The sequence below is a fragment of the Nipponia nippon genome, unplaced genomic scaffold (genome assembly GCF_047370975.1).
Source record: "Nipponia nippon isolate SJK-2023a ecotype South Korea unplaced genomic scaffold, ASM4737097v1 scaffold_3, whole genome shotgun sequence".
In the NCBI taxonomy this organism is placed as follows: domain Eukaryota; kingdom Metazoa; phylum Chordata; class Aves; order Pelecaniformes; family Threskiornithidae; genus Nipponia; species Nipponia nippon.
The window spans coordinates 51,831,063-51,843,762 of NW_028262347.1; the positions used below are offsets into that span (position 1 = coordinate 51,831,063).

The window sequence follows — 12,700 nt, forward strand, 5'->3', positions numbered from 1 at the left end:
AATTTACTTGAATACTTATGCATACCTGGAATACCAGAAACTGAGAATTCAGAAGCTGGTAAATACATTTCTTTTCATATAATAATTACATTAGAATAACAAGGGATCTCCATGATTCAAAATATATCACTCTCCCTTTCTCTGACTACTAAAAGCATAAACTTGCTTTGGCTTCCATTTTTCTAGTCTTACAAAACAGAATCACTTTGTTATTGAGCCAAACTATTGCAAATGTTAATACATTTTTCTATTCCACGCTCTTTAGTATACGATCTTTAGAAAACCAAACTGCCATTATATAAATGCAGTTTTCCCTACATCAGATTCTGTTCTTCACCCGTAAATTTTTCCAACACAACAAGTATAATTTTTAAGACAAGTGGGAAACAAAATTACTTCACCTTTCAATAAACATGGAAAAAAAGGGTTTTTTGGGGCAGCTGCACATTCTCATCAATTTTTTGTTTTTAGTTTGGCTTTAATTTCAAACATGACAGAAAATGAAACACCAAATATTCTCTTAAAGCAGCCAGTCACCACCACAGAGATACAAGGGCAACATATCCAAACTCACAAAAATGGGCAGTAATTTCCAGAACAGCAGGAATTGTTTTTCAGTAAAGGTAGTTTATCCAAGTAAAGGAAAACCGCACTCAGTGTCAAACTATACAGTCCACCCCCCTGGGGTGTACCCTGAAGTTAAGAGGATATCTCTGGAACCACCACTGTTTTCACACTGTTCTCCAGCAGAAGAAGGAATCTCCAGATTTCTGCCGGTGGACCTCAGATTTAATCAACACTGACTTGACGGCAGTAAGCTCTTCTTGATGTTACCCTATTCTATCTTACCTATCACCTCCCGCTTTGAACTCTGGGCATCCCGTGCTAACCTAAATGCTGGCAGCTACAGCCCCACTCGGTTCCCCTCAGGCTTGGCCATGTGTTTCTACTCGTATCTTTGCAGCGGCTTTGAACTATTTCAGCATGCTAAATCATCAAGAAACTATCTCAGGCGAAGCGCACAGCTTCCTGCCAGCTTTGTGCTCCGCACAGGTTCAGTGTAAGGTCAGACAAGCTCGCAGCCTGAACACAGGGCAGGAGAGGCAGCAGGGGAAGCCTGGGAAGCCGGGCAGCTAAACTGGATCATCAGATTTCTCAAGACTTGAGATCTTGGTGGACAACTTGCTAAGCTTTCAGTGCTGATAATGTATTTGAACCATGTATATGCATGATCTGTACATGTACCTGGAGCAACAGCTAAGCAAAAAATATCAGTTAAAAATATATATTAAAAAAACAAATGTGATTTGGCAATTGGCTGAATTTCAGGTAGGACTGAAGCGCTAATATACATCCCCCAGATGACTGATCTACATACACTATTCACTACAGCCACTGGATACAGGCAGAAATTTTTTGAGAGATGCCAACAAAGCTTTCACTTCTGGCAGCTGGCCCTCCTGTTTTCCTTTTGCTCCTCACACCTCCTTAGGTACAGAGCACAATGTCTGTTAGCTTCTACTTTGCTGCCCAACATCACCTTCTTTGCATAATTGGAAAAATCAGTGTCTGTATTTCTTATTTTGTACAGAATTTAAAAATTGTTTTTAAACAAAAGAAGTACTGTTCACAGAATGGCAGCTTTGACCAACATTTTGAAGTTAAATTGAAAGAAAAGAAAAGGATGCCTCAGTTTTGGCAGCTTCCAATGCCGTTACTAGTTTTCAACTTTGGTATTTCAAATTTTTCAAAACATTGGCAATTTTAGAACTGCCTGTGTGGTTTTTGAGAGAGTGGAGAAACTAATTAATTATAATGGGAGCTAGCAGTAATCTCTACAGTAAAACACTATTTTCCACTAAAGAATTGTTCTTCTTTTTGACAGGTTCTGCTAATGCCATTTTTGTAATAGGCAACTAAAATTCAGTGAAGCTAGTCATCTGAAAAGAGAAATGCCTTTCCCCTACTGAAGAGGGCTTCAGATTATAAATAAATAAATTCACCCTATAATTTATCGCATTCTTCAGAAAATTCAGGTAGCTTATCAAAACAGATGAGCACAAAGGGAAGAGCTCCATGTGGCCTTAAAGAAAGCAGCTCTGTCATCTCACTGCAGCAGGAAAGCATGGAACTGCTGGAACAAGACAGGGATGGCAGGAAAAGGACCAGCATCAGTCTCTACTCCACCTTCGTACTGTAATCCCAGATCAACAGTGGGGCAATATCCTGATTTTCTTTCTCTCATTGCTCAAGAACATAAAATAAAGCAGAAACCTGACAAATTCCAAGACAGCAGAGGAAAAGAGCATGGAGCTGAGTTTTTCAATATAACTTCCTGAACACAGCAGATACCATCATTATCCTATATATCCCGTGGCAAAATAGCTTTCTCCTACTCCTGTCTATTAACTCTATGGCATAGAAACCTGCTGTAGTGCTCTCTGCTTACTGTCCTATAGTGCTTGTTTGACAATAAGTATTTTAACAGAGTCTGGTTATAGGGATACTGAAATCATGGACCACAACCCAAAGGCCTCATGGAATACTGAGTCGATCATACCCCAAAGCTCTCCATCTCTGTGTTCTCTCCTCCCACAGCACTCATCCTTGGGGCAGCCGAAGTGGTGCTTCACACCTAGTTCCACAGCCTGGAAGAAGCATTTCCAAGCATACAAAGTTGATGGGTAATGTAGGAAGAAGGAAGCAAAGACAGCCTTTAAGCTGTGATGGCAATTTCAAAACTATGCCATTAACTTGTGTCTGCCATCAATAAACACATACCTTTTCAAACGGAGAAGAAGGGAAACAAAACAAGTCTAAGATGCTTTACAGCTACTAAGAATTCATTACTTTGGAGGCCAGCTTCCATAAAAACTGGAGATAATATTTTAGGTAACAGAAATTAGTATAATGGGGGCTCGTTGCAATTCTATTACATAATTCCCCTTTCTTTATTCTCAAAAGCTCTGCCTATGCCAGTTTTGCAATAGGCAACTGCAACCCCCCCATGACTTACTTCAGAGATCCACGTGACACCCTCAATTCTAAACTGAACTTAAGCTGTAAACTTACATTTGTTGCTCCACAGTGCATAATATGGATACGGTTTGAATGTAAGCACTTACTGAAACAAAGGCCAAAATCTATTCCAGTTTGGGGAAAAAAAACCACAAACAATACTTTACTCTAAGTATAAAACAACAACCCTGACCCCTACATCCCACAATGTCTTTAAAAAAAAAAAACAACAAAACAACTCAACACCACACCACAACCTGAGGGGAAAAGTACGGAGAAAATTCTTTCAGAATTGTAGTATCTGTTTTTAATATAATTTCCCTACTTACATTTGTAATATAATGGACAATACATGACAGTAATCACTCTTTTTTTCCCCTCAGAAATGAGTATTTAGTGCTGGAAGCCTAAATTTTTGTCATGTTCTAAATAAAATCAAAACACTACCCATTCTCCTTAACTTGTTAGAGCTAAAGAAAGTTTCTTTTCTGAGAGGAAAACATAATGATTTCATGGAAACTGTAGCAGGTACTTTATAGATTTTTCCTCCTAACGATCTACACTACCATTGTCCTTGCAATATTCATGCATATTTGGCTGTGTTGAAATGTCAACCAAGGCAAGACTTCTTTTTTAAGACTGTATATTAAAATTGTTACCTACCAGTCAGAAGCCTTTTATGACACCAATATTTGAAAGATCATATATGAAGTCACATATATGAAGTTCTCTTTGTATTGTAATTGTTCTTTACCTAACTGCCTAAAATAGGCAAAATTAAAGGAAGTCATTTAATCTGCAAACCCAAATACCTGAAAGACAGAAATTATTGTTTTGTTTGCCTGTGCCACCTTAATTCCTCCCAGTTTTTCCAATAATTGAAGCAACCACCTCTTGGGAAAAGAAAGCAATCATAATTAAATGCTATACAGCAACATGAAAAAGGATTCATTAGACGTGCATGAGAGAAATAAGCACAACGTTTCCTAGTGGCTAAATAGAAAAACTGGAAACTAAAATTACATCAGTTTGACACAGCTGAAAAACCCAGTTAATTTAAATGAAATTATTTTAAAAAGAAAATCAAGAACCCTACCATACACCAACCAATTTTGAGCCTTGAGTGTCCAAGACCAGGCAGTCTGCTGACGCTTAGGCAACCTGTTCAGCTGACAGCAGCAAGACCCTTATTCCCCCACTGTGGGCTGACCCTGGCCAACAGCCAAGCCCACAGCCAGCTGAGCGCTTGCTCCCTGCTCCCGCGGGATGCTGAGAAGACGGAAGGATGGTGAGGAGACTTGTGGGTGGAGGTAATGATGGTTTAATAGGGAAAGCAAAAGCTGCATGCCCAAGCAGAGTGGAAAAAGGAATTGATTCGCTGTTTCCCATCGGCAGGCAGGTGTCCAGCCGCTTCCTGGAAAGCTGCGCCTCAGCATGCCCGTCAGCAGCTCGGGAAGTGGAAGACAAATGCCATAACCACAAATGTCCCCCCTTCCTCCTCCTTCCCCCCCAGCTTTTATCGCCGAGCTACATGTCAGATAGCACAGAATAGCCCTTTGGCCAGTTTGGGTGGGCTGTCCAGCCTGGGGGAAGCAACCCATTTCCCCACTGGTGCTAAACAGCCTTTATGAAGAGGACACGGAGGCTGAGCGCTGGCCTTACTGTACGAAGCCCAGAGTTCACGTTAGACGCAATCGCCACCTCCGCTCCCTCATGCTGCTAGTGCAGCCATCCCATTGCAATCTTGCTATTGCTGCTTTAGTAGCAGCAAAACCTGCTCTCCTGGCTCCCGTGGCTTGCTGCTGTTTTGGTATGATGCCTGGCTGGAGCGCAAGCAACAGTAGGAAACAGTGATTTTGAAGAATTTCTAATTCTCTTAAAACTTCTGTGGAATTCTGTGAAACAATGAAAAAGACACTTTCTGTACAGATGACTTCGCCCACACTAATTTCAATGACCAACTGAATCTAATGATGTGTTAGCATTTCTCAGAAAAAAAGAGAAGGGAAAAAAAGACCTTAAACCAAGGAAAATGACTAAAACCAAGAAACTTTTTATAAAGCTAATTATTAGCAGGCTGTTAAAAATGCAGGCTGTTACAAGATCCTGCTACAATGCTGTTTAAAGAAGGAATAAGGAAGCATGTAACATTAATGGCAGGACTGATTATTTTCCCTATGCTCGTTAATTTTTGATACTTAAGATTTTGAGCTTGTCAACATGACAGAGTTAAATGTACATTTTTAACAATTAATTTTGCATCCCTTTATGAATCTTTAAAATTTCTATTTCATTTTTCTAAAGGTAGTAAATCAGAGTAACTCCCTCTGTTATGTTATGTATCCCTTTTTAAACATAACAGGTGTGTAAGTGGTGTACACAGACCCTCAACTATGCAGAGGGAATCTAGGTGCATTCCTTTGTAACTCTAACAAGCAAAGGTTCACTGGAATGCAAAACCTTAGCTTTCAGGGACAACAAAGTACTTCAGGTAAAATAAAGTCTCTCTTAGAAAATTAAAATTATAGTATTTTCTTGTATGTCACTTACAATTTATTTTTCCAAATGAGGTCAATTCGCAACATTTTCTAGTTTGATTCTTTTATGGTTATCTTTAGGGTCAATTTGCAACAGAATATATCAGTGTTCAGTAAACGTGGTACTGTTAAATGCTCAAATGCCTACAGTTAACTGTATGTTGCTTAATGAGCTATTTTTTGACCCAGTTCCAGAATATATTCTGGAGAACATATTCAGGCACCAGTTGCTTTGCTAGGGTGGCCAGAATGCTCGTGGCAATTTCCCCCTCCTCTACATCTTAAAACCACATTTTCCATCTTCATGTGCAATGCTTATTCTCAGTCTTTCTTTATTACTGGCTGAGAAATGCATACTATTTTTATAATTTGCCTGAAATGAGAATCACATTTGTCCTACTCTGCTTGATGGCAGATAAACACGTAAGCACTTGTGACACTAATATCACTTTGTTTTCTGTGGAGATAAACTACCCCAACTCGTGCTTATCTTTACTATCTATTTCTAATGCTAGCTACAGCAAATGCTCTGAGAAGAGCTACACTTTGTTGAGCCTTTTCTTTTTTCTGGCTAGTACCCAACCGTGTTGCTGTAATTTGATGTGTATGTTGTCTACCACTGACTACTTACGCTTGGGTACAAGAGGAGGCGGCAGGCATTTCAACTTAAATCCTGCAGGTTCTGTAAGCTGAGTAAACAAACACATCTTCCAAATAAAAAAAAAAAAACAAACAACAAACTAAAACATCTCCTGTTTTTCACACATACTTGGAAGTAAAAAAACCAAAAACCCAAACCTTTCTGATGCCTTTACTTCTGGTCCCCTTTTGGATGTCCCAAAATACTGTTGCAAATATCAGCTTCTTCACTTGCCATCCACAGTAAACCATTCACAGGAGTCTAGCATTTTGTTACCACATTCTGCCTTTCACATCTGACTCTCCAACAACTCTACTCCTTTTCTACCTACCCTTTTCTGATCTCCTGTTCTCCGTAATACAAGCTTACCAGCTATTCTTCTTTCTAATTGCTTGTCTTGGCCCATATAATATTCTCTAGTGCCATAGCATGACATATTTCAAAAAAATCTCATTCTGGGTCAACAGATCTATTTTCACTTCTCTTAAACCCTGTCAAAAAAGTACATTTTTCCAAAGAATGAACCTATTCCTACTTGTGAAAGCAACACTTAACTTTTCACACTTTAAATCAGACATTAAAATCAACAACAACTGTTTTTCCTTAACTCACTATTTATTTTTTGCCAAGATGCACTCCAGATTTCAGTAAATTTCACTGAAGTGAAATAAAGATGATTCTGATTCAGGATATAGAATGTTTGAACTCTACATGTTAAAAAAGCGCTAAAAAGAAGCAATTTCAAATATTCACTTTTTAGTCCATCTTCTGATGACTCAAGTCATTATGTCTTTGACTTACATAGCACATGTAGATAATAAACACTAATATTTTGCACAAAACAGAGTAACAATAACAAAATAAAATAAAATAAAATAAAAAAAACAGAAAAATTGCCCGAGGGAAGGATTTGTTGAGGTGTTTCTGAGCCCAATCCTCACTATGCTACAAAAAGCAGAAAAAGAAAAACTAAGACTACTTTCATTTTTGTCCTTTAACAAATGTGTTGATTTGCAGACTGTTTCTTTCTTGCTGGAGTAGCAACAATGAATCTTTCCCAAATCTATTGGGCCACAAAGGCCATTGATCTTTCAACTGCAAGGCTGTTTCAGGCTGCTACTGCACTCACAACAGCAGCAAGAAAAGAAAAATTCAGGCTTCTGCCAGTGAAGCAGTAGGAGGCAACAAAAAATAAAAAAAGGGGGGGGGGGGCAACCCTGTAGTACCAAATGACTCCTCAGAAAAACTGGAAGGGAAAACCATGATAGCATCAGCCTCAGACCGACGATAGCATCAGCCTCAGTTCACTATTCCTTGAATGTTTCATTTAGCTAATCTAACAGCTGACTATCTCGAAACCTGGTATTTCATTGCCTGTGGCCAGATGTTCCCACCCCTTCTTGGAGGAGAACAGGCTCTAAGCTAACGATGCAGTGATGTGGTGTAAGAAAGTCAACTGGCAGAAAACTACCCCTTCAAAACAAAGTGAGTAATTACCTGCTGATGCAAGTTTAGGAGCCAAGAGAAGGAAGCTGGCTCTGTCAGGAGCAGGCAAGTCAGTGGACAACAAAAACTATATTGCCAAGCTGCAATTCCTACTGCTTCGGTTCTTCAGTTAATTGATGTTACATTTCCAGACCAACCATTACTTAAGGTACGCGCTACTATATGGCGTCAGACAACAAGCTCTCCACCTCTTTCTGAAATTTTAGCTTACCTTTTAATAGTTAATACTGTTAAATTCTATCAATAAAATTTTGTTACAGCCTCACAAAGAAAGAGAATTGTTCTTCTAAGTCTACAGACATTGCCTGACAGCCCAAACAATCCACTATAGATCAAATAAAAATGCTTTGCTCTCTTGTGTAAGCATTGGTCTGAATTAGTCTTCTCACCAGTTTTAGCAAATACCAGCGAGACATGTCAGCTGCAACCACAAGCTGTTCACTAATAAGTCATAGTGCTTTTGTTCACTGGAGAATGCTTAATGAGATCTAAAATGCTACATCATATAACCCTCTATGCAACACAGTTCTACTTCATGGCATGCTTACTTTTAAAAAACCCACTTTTTATAGTATTCTTTCCTTGCATATTTTAAATAAAAATGCGTATTATGTGCTACTTCATGATACACAAAGCAAACAATTTATTATGTTGACTTATGCCAATGAGAATTTAAACACTCTAATATACAACCTTATATTCCTGTACTTACTGTACCATTTTAGTATCAAATACCATGTGGAGTTTTTTTCTGAAGGTTCCCTTATCAAATTTCAGTGCATTTTTGTCAAATGACAGAGTTAGCACAGTTGAAGCCAACTGGATCCTCTACAGAATTATGACATACAACAAGACTGCTAGAGGGAAAAGCAAATAGAAAGAAACCCAATCCCAAATCAGGAAATATATTTATAGAGAATTTTGTTGTTTCGTTACAGCCCTGTAGACCCCCGAGGTCTTGAAGCAAAACACCAGCGTATACATTCATCAAAAGAAACCTATAGCATCCTTGCAGCACGCTATTTTACCATCTTTATAAATAAGTGTCGATTACTGTAACCAAAACCACTATTTTAACAGCTGTGATGAGTTATCTACACCAGTTTTCCTATTAGGTATATAAAACCACCATCATCCCTCCACTCAACTAACATGTGTAACTATAATTTCATTGTGATGCAGAAACTGCATTCTTTTCTGCCTTCTGCAGAATAGTTTGTACCTGAATACTACATTTTTCCTTTATACTTGGAATGTTGTTGTTATTATTTTACTGAAAACATTAAATCACAATGAATCAATTACTATTGTGTTAAATTTGAAGAGAGGCTCTTCAAAGAACCTCCTCTTCTGCTAGAAGCAGTAATGAAAATATAATCTTAAGACCCACCTACAAAGGATCACTGCTACCTCTCACTCCATAAATCTATGCTGGTTTTCAGCCAGGCTATTGAAATGCAACACAATTCAAGAAAACATCAATTTTGAGCATTGAATCAAGTGGCTTTTTAGATTTGGGACAGAAATGACCCAAGATATGGAATTAATTCATCAATTAAATCAGTATGCTAATCAAATCAAGTATACAAAATATTTTCAGGGATTTTATCATGAGATTGAGTCCACAGGCTGTTTCAGACCCAGGAGAAATACCAACGACCACAGATATTCCATGTTCTCTGCCCTCTCCTCAACATAAACATAGTTTGTCAGATTTGATGTTGAGATGCTAGGAAAAGCTGAGGAGCCAAGTGCAATCAGTGAAATATTGATATTATTAAGAATTCTAAGGTTTAGTCTCTATTTTGGGACTAGGAGTCACATTTTCCCAGCACATCTACTATCATCAATCAACAAAGCAAGGACTTCACTGACGGGAGTTCAAGAAAGTTATCACCAATATCTACAGTAGCTATGGCCACTCAAATAAAAATATATAGTAATTTTCTTAAAAGCCCAGAAACCAGAATTGCAAGCAGATACCTTTGCTTTTATTTACTTTAGCACAATTAAAAACTTATGAAATCTTCTCTCTTTTCAGTAATATTTGTAACAACTAGTATTTTTGAACCCACAAAATTAGAATTATAGGTCAATAGACAGGATTTTTTCGTGTAAGCAATAAAAAATATGAATTCTGAACAATTTCTTCTTCAAAATACTTTTAACAAGAATTTTAATTCCATGGATATGCTGTTTAGACTACTGACTAGCTGAATAAAAACTGGTCTTTCATTCTTTTTTCAAAAAAAACCCAGTCAGTTTTTTTATTTACTTCATATCTCTAAGCAGTTTTAAGGTGAAAGGCTGAAACTGTTCAGCACAAATACAGTATTCAGAAACTGCATTCCAGGAGCTTCTATTCACAACCAATGAAACCAAACCAAACCAAATCAAATATGTGACACATAAAACCAGTTTTGAAAAATCTGAGAAAGGAAAAATTACACTCAAATGTGAGATATTACTTTCTTTTCATCAAGTGCATACGTACACAGGAAATTTGTGACAAATTATGCCAGAAATACTTCAAAATTCTTCTTGGGTGGTTTGTTTTGGTTTGTTATTATTTTATTGCATCTCAGAGAGCTTGTAAGCAAGAATAAGAAAAACAATAATAACCATAAAAAGATCACATCTGATTTTGTTTGTCTGGCTAAATTATCACCTAATAAGATACCACTCTGTGGCATTAGCCTCTTAACAAACCCTGCTGAAATCTGGGGTTTGATGGGGTTTGACTCAGTGGTAGGTGCTGGGCAGTAACAGATGCTAATAAAGCAAGCTCTGCCTCATTTACTACTACACCTTCCTGATTTTTAAACATAGATTTCTATATGTTTTCATCAGCTTCTGTAACAGAGTAGTAGGAGAAACTGCCCAAAAGGAGAAGGTAACGTTAAGTTGATCAGCTTACAACAAGAATGAGGTGGAGGGGAAGAGAACTGGAAAAAATACCATAAGAAACAAACCAGAACGTATCATTGCAAAAAATGCAAGCTTGGACCCTTAGAACAGCTCTCTGTAATGTTAGTTACTAACACAAAACATTCCCATCAACACAAAGCTGCAACTACCAGAGGAAAAGTCCTATGAAGAAACTGGCTAATTCAAAATAAACCAACTTCTTGAATACGGAAACTGGAAATCTGACCTTCCTGGACAGGACAGTGAGTACTGCCTACTGCCGTAACTTTTGTAAGGGAAGTATCATTAGCAAGTGGAATGCAAGAACTTTAGCATCAGGATTACAAAGGTTACTTACAGAAGGGCAAATGCATCAATTGCTGATAACAGTTACCCCTCGAAAATCTAGTAAAAGGCAGGTTAAAGAAGTCTGTCTGTTATCCAAGCTGAAATTATTTTTCTTGTTACAGTGTCAGTTTTCTTCTGTAGAAGAAATGAAAGTCTGCTAAGCAAATAGATCAAAAGGAGGTCCACCAGTTTCATCAAAACCATACCAGCAATTTCGAACACGCACTTGTGTTTTTAGAAGAGGGATTTTGAAAACATCAAGCTTCATGTGAACTTGAAAGCAGTCATCTACAAAAAGAATAGCATCTTTTCTAGTGTAACCTTGCAAAAGGTTGAGACAGCTGCCAAGCATGACTGAAGGGAGATACTACAGCGACCACTGAAAATCAAGTCTTGATTGTATTCAGCTTCAATTTTTTTCTGTCGAATACTGAAATCTTCTGCTAGGTGACCACATGCTTAGATTCACAGAAGAGATGATCAGAAGAAAAGCTACGCATTCTCAGGAGGTGCAGAGAAGGAAATTAGACAACATCCAGTAAATAATGCAGAAAGAGTTATACATACGGCTGCCAAGCACAGAAGGAGGGGCAAAGGAAGAACCTTTGCTCAGAGAAGGCACTGTGTAGTAACGCCTGCTGGGGATCCAAGGGAGCCTCTTGAGTGACAAGAGATGTAGGACTGAAAGTTCAGGCTGTCTTTGATACAGTGCTTCTTGCCTCCAAAACTAACGACAGGAGAAAATATTGCGCTGCCTCTGACCGACAGCCTGGATCAGCACTGCCATCCAGTCTGCTGTTAAAGAATTTAAACAATTTAATGGAGCCAAGAGCGCTCTATCTGCACATGTGAATGGGGACATACAAACCACATTCTATTCTGAAGCCTACAAACAGAAAATCTTAGCACTACGTCAGTTGAAACATCAATTAATTTTGTGGGTTTTTCTCTGGAGAAGGTATGCTTGTCCAGCTGGACCAACAACAGATTGATTTACTTGAGCTGTGTCAAGACCCCTGAAGCAGTCACACCCCTGGTAAAGGGTGGAGCTCACCAAAAACTTATTTCTTATCTCTGTTCTTTCCTTCGGAAGGTGACCAGTACAACGCACACATGACTACAGGATCACTTCATAGCCCTTGCATTTCTCTCTGTTCAGCTAAAAGCACTAACCCTGCAGCTAATCTTCCCAGGGGAGAATTATACCCTATAGCAGTGTGGCAGGAGCAGCCTGATCTGGAACACGCTCCTGTCACTAATGTGACAGTTGGACGGGTAAGAACTGTTTCTCAGGATAAAATATCTGGGAAACAGGCGGGTGAACAGTGGGTTATGGCCCTCCGCCAGTTCACATACGAAGACAGCTTACAGACCTTGGACTTCTGGGAAAGGGAAACAGATGTTTCAATTTGCACAGACGGTATCTCCCTATTTTTTATCCACCACAGTTCTTAATAAAGCATTCACTATCCAGTGCATGGGCACAGGGCCCCCAGTGAACACTTATGGCTTGAAACATGAATCTGTATTAATGCATTATTGCCCATGTCTTCTTTTCCTGCGAATCAAAGTGAAAATGCTTTAAGCTGTAACTCCATGATCTGGAGAAGTGTTTCTCATTACATGATGAAAACACCTACAGCTAAAATACAGACACACATGTATTCATTCTTAGGCTGTATTGCTTCTGGCACTTGAAAAAAAATGATTCCATACATTTGTTCTGATAAACAGTTTTACTGAT

At 38.5% G+C, this 12,700-nt stretch overlaps 1 protein-coding gene across 7 annotated transcripts in view; it reads right to left on the reverse strand.

Moving 5' to 3' along the window:
* Positions 1-12,700, reverse strand: part of CDK17 (cyclin dependent kinase 17) — a 95,110-nt gene that overhangs the window by 17,876 nt on the left and 64,534 nt on the right. The gene's annotated exons all lie outside the window — the stretch shown is intronic.